This window comes from Salmo trutta, chromosome 22 (genome assembly GCF_901001165.1).
Source record: "Salmo trutta chromosome 22, fSalTru1.1, whole genome shotgun sequence".
NCBI classification, from domain to species: Eukaryota; Metazoa; Chordata; class Actinopteri; order Salmoniformes; family Salmonidae; genus Salmo; species Salmo trutta.
The window spans coordinates 25570868-25584814 of record NC_042978.1 but is presented as its reverse complement, the minus strand read 5'-3'; the positions used below and the strand labels follow the sequence as shown (position 1 = coordinate 25584814).

Here is a 13947-nt window from a genome sequence, read left to right as displayed (position 1 = left end):
GCCTGGCTTTATAAATCATCCATATATAAAATCAATAAAATAAATAAAGAATGAGTTTGTTTAATAGCCTACTGATTCTGTGAGCACCAAGCCTCACACGTCAGATAAACAATTTCACAAATTGGGCTATTTTTAATCTTTGCTATGCTGTAATAAAGGCTATACATCTTTTTCCCCCCATTAGAACAGCCTCTCTGGTATGTTGTTTACACTGTTCCAAATTGTCAGAAAAATTGTATTTATAATAACCCTCCATTTTGTTGATCTCATTGTTATTATTACTATTATGATCATCATTACAATAATAAGTAATGTCATAATTAGTAGGCTTAGTATAGTAGCCTTGTATAACCACCATCGAGGTGCAGGCCTAAGAGCACATCCTGTTTAGTCTTAATAACGTAACTCACTTATGCCTATATTTCAATGGTTATATAGGCTACTGTACCAATCAATCATTCATTCGTTCATGGCATCACACAGCATACGAGTCAGTCATGATTTTAAATGCAATCAAGCATTTTAGTTTTAAAACAAAATAAATGGAATAATTAGCCTAAACAATAAATAGGAATTTATGCCATGTTTTTAGTCTTTGCTGTAATAAAGGCTTTACAATGTGTTTACATTGTTCTAAATGGTCAGAAAGATTACAATATAATTTAACAGCACCCGTTTGGAACACATAATATGCACGCAGTGCTTGGTCCTTTTTCTTGATCTCCAGTATTTTCCACAACTAGTCAAATGTATTCCACACATCCGACTTCCCCATTACCTCCTGAGCAACCAGTGAACATTCCCCCGCTTCGAGTTTGTCACGTCCTCTGCATCCATTTTGCTGTCAATGTGTTAGGGTTCTGAGTTTATTATAACCAATTTATTGATGTGATTATGATAGGGCCTGACCTATAGCCTATTGGTCACATGCATGCGATGCATACATGTCACGTAAGGAGAGCAAGGGTTGAGGGAATGTTTTTCCTAAACAAATGAGTGATTTTGGTAACAGAACTTTTCAGTTAAATGGGTTTAATTTTGTTGCCGCTTCAGCAACATGGACAGTGTGATAAACACTGTAGATGTTCTGTGGTGGTCGCTGCAGCAGGGAGGAGAGAGAGACAATGGGTGCTAGTCAGTCACTGTGTCATTTCAGCCCGACCCGACACAATCAAATCTATTGCGGTCGGACTCACGTCATTTGTGTCTTAATTATTTAATCAAACAGTCCATTTAAAAGCATCAGACAATATCAGTGCATGTGTCTACATGGAAAAATACACGTTTTAAAATGGCGACCTTCCCTCACTCCCTCCCTCTCCTGTTGACATGTCACTCAACAAACCTTCTCTCCTCACCCTCAGCTCTTCTGCCAGTGGGCCCGGTCTCCCTCCTCCTTCTTCTCATGTGCCCATCTTGTCCTCTGAGCCCCAGGGAGCTCCTCTACAACAGAAAGTAGCTGAAAATGAAAACCATGTGGTCATCTGCCTCTACTCAGGGTGTGTGTATTTACAAACACGGGGCCTGTGAGTGAGAGTGACAGATGCCCCACACCCACAGAACTGCCACTGACTGACTGCACAAACACTGATCTGAGGAAAGAACAGAGCCACAGCATTATACCACCTTCACTGACTCATTCCTCTAGAAAGGGTCAGGCCAGTCACTGACCCAATGTGAGCTGTCCTATAATCTCATCTCTCCAACAAACACATTCTATAATTTAAGTCAGTCAGTCTGGCCCAGTGATGAGTCACGAGTCCCCACAGACAAATAGGTGTGTTGTTGGTGTGACAGTTAGCTGTGCCGTGTCACTGCTTATGAGACAAGCTGTGTGGGTCTGTGTGATCGGGGTCAGGATCAAAAGCTGCTGCATCCAGTAAATGAACAGGCATGCGACAGTGTGAGGTCATGTGTGTCAGTGAAAAGCTGTGAGTGTCTTATAGCCAGTAGTCACCCAGCAGTGCAGGACTGGGTCTATGACACCCTTAATGTGTGGCTTTTCTCATACACGCACGCTAAGCTAAATCCAACAGATCACAGTAAATCATATACATCTCTAATAAGCTTTCATTTCTGCAGACAAATAAGCCTAGTTGTAGAAGCGTTGTGCATCTCAAGCAGCACCATGTGTGTCTATGCCAGCCAGTCTCATGCATTTATAAACTGTGCAGACTGCAGCATCTTGTTAAGGCCCAAAGTGGGTCAGTGTGCTCACAGTGCTGAGAAACACATGATAGCATACATCTCTTTTATAGTCTTACAGCCAGAGCAAATAGCATCAACATTAGTCCATTTTCATCAAGTGCCATTGCTGAACAGTTAGTAACAGTGACATTAACATGTAGCCTAGGTGAACTCAGAACTCATTTTGTCAGTCGGGGGGAGGGTATTGAACAGGAGCTAAGAGGGGCCACTGAGCCAGTCACACACACTAATGACTCAAACACACAGCATGTGGCTGCATGCCTGTCACTGTAAGCAGGTCGATACACACTGTCACACAGCAGGCTAGGGGCACAAGAGAGGTGTGTCCCATCCTGCACAGTGGGCAAAGTGTGAGTGACCTGTTATTCAGGACGGTGTCTGAGCACACGCCATCCACAGTGAAAGCCTCTTCACACCATCACTTAACATGCCATTGGTTCAGCCTGAGCCAGGAGGAAGGAAGCTCACTGAGTGGGGAGGAAGCTCAGACTCACATTAGAAAAAGGGGGCTGCTGGTCCCAAGAGAGACACTCATCAAGTAGGCTGTCTCATCTATGTGAGCATTTTCTGGCAACACAGCAAGAGGGGACAGACACACACAGTTTGCGGAATCCAGTCATTTGCAAAGGCAGCTCACGCCACCTGCCTGCATCTTGGTTGCCTAGCAACCATGGTGCTTTTCTACAGACCGAAAACCAAATGACGACTTTCTGCCACACACACAACCTCAGCGTCCCAGTGAAACGTGAATATTAATAATCTGCAACAGACAGGCGGCAAGAGCCAATGGGAGGGCAGACTGGCCAAGGGCAGACAGACGGTTTAAAAAGGCCAGCCTCAGGGGAGAGTTACTATTGAATGAGTGGGAGTAACAGGAGCTCACTGGAGAACATGAACAGAGATGGATGATTGACAGCTGATAGGTAAAATGATCAGGGCATAAAGCTACAACCAGCCAAATGCTGGGTAGAAATCACCATGGCGGTGAAGTTTCAGTCCCTGGTGTTGAAAAGTATGATGGTGATGAAGATAGAGCAGCACAGACTCTCTGCTTCTCAAACACACTATCACAACACTCAAACACCCACAGGTTGACAAAGGCGTAGACGTACACACACACACGCGCGTAGACGTACACACACGCGGGTAGACGTACACACACGCGGGTAGACGTACACACACGCGGGTAGACGTAGACCCGCGCGCAGACGCACACCCGCGCGCAGACGCACACCCGCGCGCAGACGTACACGCAGACCCGCAGACGCGCAGACGCGCACCCGTTACTGTTAGCCTGGCTCCAGCCCATTTGCAAAAATACACAGGTCCCTAATCAGTGTCTTGGCAGCAGCTCTGACCTTGGTAGTGCGATTTGGCTTTTTTTAGCCGCATGCATGCGCACACAGACACACACTCACACCCTATTCCCTCCCGGTCCCTCTCTCCGGTTGATAATTAGAGCTCAGGCTGTGCAGCCAGTCTGTTCTCCTCACCTCTCCTAGCCTGGCAGTGGCACATTCCCCCAGTGAGTGAGACAGACACAGCAGCATCTATGATAAACCAACACTCAGACCAGAACCAGGTCCTTTCTACAGATCCTGACACCAGGAGCCTATGAGGGGAAGACTAATAGATGCAGAGGGACGGACAGACAGACAGAGGAAGAGGTTACGGTCCCAGAGCAGAAGGCTGTCACGTGTGAGTTGTGCACACTGTGTGTGTGTGTGTGTGTAACATATGCACAAGTCTGGCCTGATTTGTGGACCACAGGGGAGCAGCCAGCCTGGCCTCATCCCAGCTTCTCCTGCTGAAGAATAGAGACCGGAGCTCAGCGAAAGACGATTAGGAATAAAGGGAGGAAATATGGTGCAGCAGCAGTCAGTACAGATTGTTGTGGAGAGTCAGTCAGGTAATGTGTGAAGTAATAAGGCAGGGGAACAATAGCCAGAAGAGCGGTCACTGAATCGTACTCATAGGAAACTGGCTGAGCTCTCCATCTGCTCCTTTATGAGTCTTACAGGGTTTAATCTGTCTACACTGCAGAAACACAGGACATCAAGGATCCTTAAGCATCCAAGTTCAATGTTCCTAGCCTATATCATCAGGTTTAGGGGGTTACGGTTAGGGAAAATAGGACTTAATTGTCAAACATTTTTACTTCCCAAAACATCCTGAAAATTCACAAAGTTGTGTGTGTGTGTGTGTGTGTGTGTGTGTGTGTGTGTGTGTGTGTGTGTGTGTGTGTGTGTGAGACACATCATTGATCCCATATTGAGCTACGGTGCTATAGATTAGGAACAACCTCTCCTGGACTGCAGTTGACAAATTAGTCAGTCATCCAGCCAGTCAGTCAGTCAGTAAGTAAGCATCTCTTCATAGTCAGATGCAGTAATATCATTGTTCAACATAGACCAACAGATTAAGCAGTTTGTTCCACCATATCAGTGACTGATTCGTGAAATCAATTGACAGTTCAAAGCAGAGACAGTGTGGAATGTGTGTCCCCTACCTAGGGCGGTCATGAAATGTTGTCTAATAAATGCATGTAATAAAGCCTACACCATCACAATAAATCCATGACTTATTTTAGACAGGTCTAAAGAAACATGAAGAAAATTTAGTCTATTTCAGAAAAACAGAATGGGTGCACCTCAGCCACGCTCAAGGTCCTAAACGATATCATAACCGCCATCGATAAGAGACAATACATTTACATTTTACATTTTAGTCATTTAGCAGACACTCTTATCCAGAGCGATTTACAGTAGTGAATGCATACATTTCATACATTTTTTCTCCGTACTGGTCCCCCGTGGGAATCGAACCCACAACCCTGGCATTGCAAACACCATGCTCTACCAACTGAGCCACACGGGACTAATACTGTGCTGCCGTATTCATTGACCTGGCCAAGGCTTTCGACTCTGTCAATCAACCACATCCTCATCGGCAGACTCAGTAGCCTTGGTTTCTCAAATGATTGCCTCGCCTGGTTCACCAACTAACTACTTCTCTGATAAGAGTTCAATGTGTCAAATCGGATGGAATGTTGTCCGAGCCTCTGGCAGTCTCAGGGGAGGCCACAGGGTTCAATTCTTGGGCCGACTCTTTTCTCTGTATACATCAATGATGTCACTCTTGCTGCTGGTGAGTCTCTGATCCACCTCTACGCAGACGATACCATTCTGTATACTTCTGGCCCTTCTTTGGACACTTAACAACCCTCCAGACGAGCTTCAATGCCATACAACTCTCCTTCCGTGGCCTCCAACTGCTTTTAAATACAAGTAAAACTAAATGCATGCTCTTCAACCGATCGCTGCCTGCACCTGCCCGCCTGTCCAGCATCACTACTCTGGACAGTTCTGACTTAGAATATGTGGACAACTACAAATACCTAGGTGTCTGGTTAGACTGTAAGCTCTCCTTCCAGACTCACATCAAACATCTCCAATCCAAAGTTAAATCTAGAATTGGCTTCCTATTTCGCAACAATGCATCCTTCAGTCATGCTGCCAAACATACCCTCGTAAAACTGACCATCCTACCGATCCTCAACTTCAGCGATGTCATTTACAAGACAGCCTCCAATACCCTACTCAATAAACTGGATGCAGTCTATCACAGTGCCATCCGGTTTGTCACCAAAGCCCCATATACTACCCACCACTGCGACCTGTACGCTCTCGTTGGCTGGCCCTCGCTTCATACTCGTCGCCAAACCCACTGGATCCACGTCATCTACAAGACCCTGCCAGGTAAAGTCCCCCCTTATCTCAGCTCACTGGTCACCATAACAGCACCCACCTGTAGCACGCGCTCCAGCAGGTATCTCTCTCTCTGGTCACCCCCAAAGCCAATTCCTCCTTTGGCCATCTCTCCTTCCAGTTCTCTGCTGCCAATGACTGGAACGAACTACAAAAATCTCTAAAACTGGAAACACTTATCTCCCTCACTAGCTTTAAGCACCAGCTGTCAGAGCAGCTCACTGCACCTGTACATAGCCCATACAACCACCGCTTCCCCTACTGTATTTATTTATTTTGCTCCTTTGCACCCTATTATTTCCATTTCTACTTTGCACTTTCTTCCACTGCAAATCTACCATTCCAGTGTTTTACTTGCTATATTGTATTTACTTTGCCACCATGGCCTTTTTTGCCTTTACGTCCCTTATCTCACCTCATTTGCTCACATTGTATATAGACTTATTTTTCTACTGTATTATTGACTGTATGTTTGTTTTACTCCATGTGTAACTCTGTTGTATGTGTCGAACTGCTTTGCTTTATCTTGGCAAGGTTGCAATTGTAAATGAGAACTTGTTCTCAACTTGCCTACCTGGTTAAATAAAGGTGAAATTAAAAAATTAAAACAATTAAAATACTGAGCTGTCATTATGTTAGGCCCTGATCTGGCCATGCCATATGGCTGTGGGTAACACATTTAGCAGACAAGATTTGCTTAGAACTCCATGGGGTTATTTTATAGTATGAAGAAAACAATTGAACAAAACTGAATACAATGGAAAGGATATTTTCTCCAAATGATTTGAGGGAGTGCGCAAATGCGGATACAGGTCCTCATATATGCTAAAATTTAGAGTTAATTACGAAACTTTAGTTGTGATAAAAATGTTGAGCTATATGTTTGGATTTTTAATACATTCTAACAATGCATGATGCGACGAATGATGATCTGAAAAAAGTTGCATGAAAGGCATGAGCTCTGCTTTGTTATTTGCTCAGGATGCACACTTTAGCCTCTCATTCACAAATTGACAAGAACTTGATAATGTCTAATTTCCCGGCAGCATCCCCTTTGTGTGGCTGTAATGCCGATTAAAAAAAAAATCCATGCCTTTTGTGGACAGTGGCCGTTGTACCATAAACTGCCTCCAATGTCATTTTAGAGAATTAGGCAACATGTCCAACCGGCCTCAACTGCAGACCACGTGTAACCACGCCAGCCCAGGACCTCCACATTCAGCTTCTTCATCTGTAGGATCGTCTGAGACCAGCCACACGAACAGCTGATGAAACTGATGAGTATTTCTGTCTGTAATTAAAGCCCCTTTGTGGGGAAAAACTCATTCTGATTGGCTGTGCCCGACTCCCCAGAAATCCATTGTTCAGGGCCAACTGAATTTATTTCAATTGACAGATTTCCTTATATGAACTCAGTAAAATCATTGAAATTGTTGCATGTTGTTTATATTTTCGTTCTGTATAGTTACGCGACATATCTATGACTAGCAAATTAGATCGAGATTAACCTCTCTAGCTAGCATCAGTTAACCGGTGAATAAACTTGGGGTAAACAAACAGTGACGTAAGTATAATGTAACAGCTTTACTGGCAGTGTTAGCAGGTTGAGTAACAGTGGTAGAATAAGTACCATGCAAATCATTTGTTGTGACAGCTAAGTATGCTAATAACACGTGACGCTGCTGAAAACGTTTATTGAAACGACGTGTCAGTAGTCTGCCAAAGTTAGGAAATTACCGTAAATTCCAGACTATAAGCCGCAACTTTTTTCCCACGCTTTGAACTTCACAGCTTAAACAATGACGCGGCTAATATATGGATTTTTCCCGCTTTCAAATTTGTGGGTCCTGACAGCGTGGAGCATTGTCAAAAAATCCACTATCATTAACGGGTTTCGAAAGGCTGGACTGCTGCGTGTTGAAGAGGGCTCAGCGGGGGATTTGCCTCCGGATGAAAGTGACGAGTGAGACAATGAAGACGATCCAATATCGGATGAAGCAATTCTGAGGCTATTCAACTCAGACACCAAAGGAGATGATTTCAGTGCACAGGAGGAGGAAGATCGTGACCAATGACTTTATTGGTAGGCTACTGTTTACTGCTAATTTTTTATTTTTGTTACAAGCCGTGTTTCGTTAAAGCCTATTTATTTTTGTTACAAGCCGTGTTTCGTTAAAGCCTATTTATTTTTGTTACAAGCCGTGTTTCGTTAAAGCCTGTGTAAAGTTAATTTGTTTCAATGTACCGGTAAGCACCTGCGGCTTATAGACATGTGCGGCTTATTTATGTTCAAAATAATATATATTTTTTAAATTCAGTGGGTGCGGCTTATATTCAGGTGCGCTTAATAGTCCGGAAATTACGGTACATGGGAGTAACCTTACATTAAGCCTCACTGTCTATAGTTTGCCTACTTTCAGTTTGTGAAAAAGATCATCAAGTAGAGAATCATTGTACCATCTAAACTGCTGTGAAATTACTAAAAATATTGTATTTTCAGCTGGTGTGCAAAACCCGAAAGTAAAAGCAGCAAAAACTAAACTTAAATGCAGAAAGCATAGGAATAGCGCACAGAACAGACCTACCGCTTCTTAGACTTGCTTTCAATGAGAATGACAGATCTATAAAACCCACATTTCTATGCGAATTTGGTCAGGTCAGCGAAGAAGTTACATATTGCAACTAACAACAAGGAACTGATTTAATGAATTAACTTCACTCACTTCTGCAGCAGTGGGGAGAGTACCAGAGGCTAGAAGGAAGAGTGGTGAGGGAAGGAGCATGGAGAGGCGGTGCACACACACGCAGCAGCCAGTGGAGGCGGAGCCGCTGAGAGGCAACACACACAAACAAGGATGTTGCTAAATCAAACATAAATTAGCTGGGGCAGACTTAACTTGCGAAATCAAGCATCAGTGTCACTAAATTGGCAACACCGCACACTAAGCGGGGACGCTTGTGATTGGCCAGCATGTGCATGCCATGCAAAGTGAGAGAGCTCGCTTGTGATTGGTCAGCAATCCCTGTGCATGTAGATAGTGAATGAACGGAGTCTAGCGTCTCTCATTGGAGGTGGTACCGTAGTCTAGTTTTTGTTGTATTAACAGTGTCAAAGAATGGAGAACATCTCAGCCTCTTGCGATATGAATATTGCACATCTCAAAATCGCAATTTTGATCTGAATTTGATTAATTGTGCAGGCCTAACACACACACACACACAAAACTCAACTCAGAGGCCCAGCTTATGAGCTCCATCAGCGGCAGATTTTTGAATGGAAAATAATATGTTTAAGCAACAAATGTGAGTGCATCAAATTATATCGCACCAATTCGTTCCCTCTACTCAAACCGAATGTCTAACTGAAATGTATTGTTCTTGTATGTATCAGAGCCCATGTATCTAGATACGGATCGAATCGTCTTGAAAAGGGAACTATGGTTTTAAACTACTAAATTGACCAACGGTTCAATTTGGTTAGCTAAATGCAGGTAGCCTAGTGCCCCTGATAGGCCTGATAGTAAAAAGTCAGAAAGCCTGCAAAAGCCTAGGCAAGACGTAAGATTAATGACTTAGCAGCTTGCTTAGTTCCAATTGACAGACACATTTTTACAACATGAACAGCAAGGCAACTTCGAGGTGAGAAGTGCTTCCATTGCCCAATAGCCTGCTGGAACAGACTATTGAGGATGGGGTTGTAATTTCAAATCACCTAATCAAATATAAAAATATGGATATGAACTGAATTGTCCTATGCTTGTCGACAACAGCCAGTGTTTTTTTTTACCTGTAGCCTAATCTGACTGATTTACCTTCAATTTAATGCATTCTAACAACTGGTCGGCAATTGCGACATCAATTGTGATCCTGGTCACAGTTAACTTCCAATTTCATTAAATAAATAGCCATTAATAATTGCATAATAACACAACGCTACAACAACAATGAACTGAAGTTAAAGGCTATTTATTAAATCTGTTTGCCAGCTCCAGGTAGGCTACACAAGTGGCACAAATTGATTTGCAATGACTCCAGTGATATCGTTCAAACATATGTACTGTATAAAATGGTAGGCTACAGTAGTCTGCATAGGAATTAATATGCTAATTGATGACCAAGAGATGCAAATGTATCATTGTCCACATTTAATGTCAGTTTCCTTGTGTGCTTCTGTTATAGGGAGAAGTTCACGAGGGAGCTCCATAACTTCCATTTCAAATTTCCACTCGCACAGCACTCGAGAGACAAGAATTTAGCATGTGTAAAACCCTTCACTTGATATGGTTTTCCATAAGTAAAGTCGACAGACAGAATGTGGTTTAATCCACCTCCGAGGGAATTTTTGTAATGCCCTCTAAGAGCTCCTAGTCGTTTTCCTGTGCTTTGTCAGTCACTTCTTGACACGCACCAGTTCTAGTGCGTTTATATGTTTCATGGAGAAAAGGTTGGAAATTTGTGTCTCCATAATTATTATTAGTATTTTTTCACCTTTATTTAACCAGGTAGGCCAGTTGAGAACAAGTTCTCATTTACAACTGCGACCTGGCCAAGATAACACAAAGCAGTGTGACACAGACAACACAGAGTTACACGTGGAATAAACAATAAAGCCAATAACACAACAAACAAGTCAACCACACAGTAAAAAAAAAAGTGTGCGCAAATGGCGTGAGGAGGTAGGCAATAAATAGGCCATAGTAGCGAAGAATTACAATTTAGCAGATTAACACTGGAGTGATAAATGAGCAGATAATGATGATGTGCAAGTAGAGATACTGGTGCGCAAAAGAGCAGAAAAATAAATAAAATCAGTATGGGGATGAGGTAGGAAGATTTGGGTGGGCTATTTGCAGATGGACCATGTACAGCTGCAGCGATCGGTTAGCTGCTCAGACAGCTGATGTTTAAAGTTGGTGAGGGAAATAATTCTCCAGCGATTTTTGCAATTCGTTCCAGTCACTGGCAGCAGAGAACTGGAAGGAAAGGAGGCCAAATGAGGTGTTGGCTTTGGGGATGATCAATGAGATATACCTGCTGGAACTTGTGCTGCGTTTGGGTGTCGTTATCGTGACCAGTGAACTGAGATAAGGCGGAGCTTAACCTAGCATAGACTTATAGATGACCAGGAGCCAGTGGGTCTGGCGACGAATATGTAGCGACGGCCAGCCGACTAGAGCATACAGGTCGCAGTGGTGGGTGGTATAAGGTGATTTGGTAACAGAACAGATGGCACTGTGATAGACTGCATCCAATTTGCTGAGTAGACTATTGGAAGCTATTTCGTAGATGACATCGCCGAAGTCGAGGATCGGCAGGATAGTCAGTTTTACTAGGGTAAGTTTGGCAGGCGTGAGTGAAGGAGGCTTTGTTGCGAAATAGAAAGCCGAATCTAGATTTAATTTTGGATTTGAGATGCTTAATATGAGTCTGGAAGGAGAGTTTACAGTCTAACCAGACACTTAGGTATTTATAGTTGTCCACATATTCCAGGTCAGAACCGTCCAGGGTGGTGATGCTAGTCAGGCAGGCGGGCGCGGGCAGCGAACGGTTGAAAAGCATGCATTTGGTTTTACTAGCATTTAAGAGCAGTTGGAGGCCACGGAAGGAGTGTTGTACGGCATTGAAGCTCGTTTGGAGGTTAGTTAGCACAGTGTCCAAGAAAGGGCCAGAAGTATACAGAATGGTGTCGTCTGCGTAGAGGTGGATAAGGGAATCGCCCGCAGCAAGAGCGACATCATTGATATATACAGAGAAAAGAGTCAGCCCGAGAATTGAACCCTGCGGTACCCCCACAGAGACTGCCAGAGGTCCGGACAACATGCCCTCCGATTTGACACACTGAACTCTATCTGCGAAGTAGCTGGTAAACCAGGCGAGGCAGTCATTACAGAAACCAAGGCTATTGAGTCTGCCGATAAGAATACGGTGATCGACAGCTGGGGAGGCTCGGGCGAGTAGCTGCCGGGGGGGGGCGGAGCTGTTGGCCGGGGTTGGAGTAGCCAGGAGGAAGGCATGGCCAGCCGATTATCATGGATTTATCGGTGGTGACCGTGTTACCTAGCCTCAGTGCAGTGGGCAGCTGGGAGGAGGTGCTCTTGTTCTCCATGGACTTTACAGTGTCCCAAAACTTTTTGGAGTTAGAGCTACAGGATGCAAATTTCTGCTTGAAAAAGCTAGCCTTTGCTTTCCTGACTGACTGCGTGTATTGGTTCCTGACTTACCTGAACAGTTGCATATCGCGGGGACTATTCGATGCTATTGCAGTCCGCCACAGGATGTTGTTGTGCTGGTCAAGGGCAGTCAGGTCTGGAGTGAACCAAGGGCTATATCTGTTCTTAGTTCTACATTTTTTGAAAGGGGCATGCTTCTCTAAGATGGTGATAAAATTACTTTTAAAGAACGACCAGGCATCCTCGACTGACGGGATGAGGTCAATGTCTTTCCAGGATACCTGGGCCAGGTCGATTAGAAAGGCCTGCTCGCAGAAGTGTTTTAGGGAGCGTTTGACAGTGATGAGGGGTGGTCGTTTGACCGTGGACCCATAGCGGATACAGACAATGAGGTAGTGGTCGCTGAGATCCTGATTGAAAACAGCAGGGGTGTATTTGGAGGGCAGGTTGGTCAGATTAATGTCTATGGGTGCCCATGTTTACGGGGTCTCATGTTTACGGATTTAGGGTTGTACCTGGTGGGTTCCTTGATTTGTGTGAGATTGAGGGCATCTAGCTTAGATTGTAGGACTGCCGGGGTGTTAAGCATATCCCAGTTTAGGTCACCTAACAGAACGAACTCTGAAGCTAGATGGGGAGCGATCAATTCATATATGGTATCCAGGGAACAGGCGGCAACAGTGAGAGACTTATTTCTGGAGAGATGAATTTAAAAAATTAGAAGTTCGAAGTGTTTGGTTATAGACCTGGAAAGTATAACAGAACTTTGCAAGCTATCTCCTCCCCCTTTGGCAGTTCTATTTTGACGGAAAATGTTGTAGTTGGGTATGGAAATCTCCACATTTTTGGTGGAATTCCTAAGCCAGGATTCAGACACGGCAAGGACATCGGGGTTGGCGGAGTGTGCTAAAGCAGTGAGTAAAACAAACTTAGGGAAAAGGTGTACATTTGACCTCCATCATCTAGGATGTGACAATGGTTAATAAAATCTCTCAATTTCTGCCAATTATTTGCACGGTCTTGCAGGCCTTCTAATGCAGCTGCAACTGTAAATGCATTTGTAAATCAAGACCTTTGAGTTGGGCTCTGGGATGGTGCAACTGTTGAGAATGTGAGCTTATGGTTGTGTGGGGGGAAAGGGTTGAGTGTGTGTATGCGTGTATCCCACAACTGTTGCAAAGCAGTAAAAGATGTTAGGGACAATAGAGGATGATCCACAGCTATATATAATACAAATCGAGGTGAGGGCAATGGAAATGCATTTGGCAATTGATTTACTTCAATTCGGTAAATGGCACTGTTTGCTCTTTTCGAAGGATGGATCCCAGTCTGTTCAGGGCTATGGGATACGGGGGATCGGGGGTGGTCTGCCAGGCATTGGGATGACAACCCAACTAGGGATGAGGAAGGCTTTTAGCGGGTGGAATAGTAGGGACCAATTGGAGGTTTACTTAGTAGAAATGCAAATATCATGGTACAGCTATATAGACACTCAATCATCATGTTACTTTTTAATGGTACGTTTACAAACATATATTTTCATAAATAGAATTTAAAGTTGTGTCTCATAAGTGGTAAGTGGTGAAATAAGTATAGCCAGTTACAATTGTAATGGCCTAGCAGATAAGAAAAGACAATCAGTATTTACCTGGTTAAAAGAGAAGGAATATAATATCTACTGTTTACAGGAAACCCATTCAACAATGTTAGATGAAGTTTTGTGGATAAAGGACTGGGGGGGGGGGGGGCGAAATATATTTCTCCCATGGGCAAAGAAATTCAAAAGGGGTGATGGTTTTAAT

The 13947-nt window shown here is 43.9% G+C and overlaps 1 protein-coding gene across 8 annotated transcripts in view; it reads right to left on the bottom strand.

Annotated features, from left to right (window-relative positions):
* ralgps2 (Ral GEF with PH domain and SH3 binding motif 2) overlaps positions 1–13947 on the bottom strand; it is a 137960-nt gene that overhangs the window by 93293 nt on the left and 30720 nt on the right. Inside the window, exon 2 of one of the 8 annotated variants that reach the window (XM_029707408.1) lies at positions 1346–1443. The exons of 4 other annotated variants lie outside the window; for them this stretch is intronic. The gene's annotated coding sequence lies outside the window, so the exon portion shown is untranslated. Of the gene's footprint in view, positions 1–1345; positions 1460–8698; positions 8756–13947 lie in introns of those variants that run through there. 3 more of the 8 variants (XM_029707412.1, XM_029707410.1, XM_029707409.1) reach the window with 3 other exon arrangements.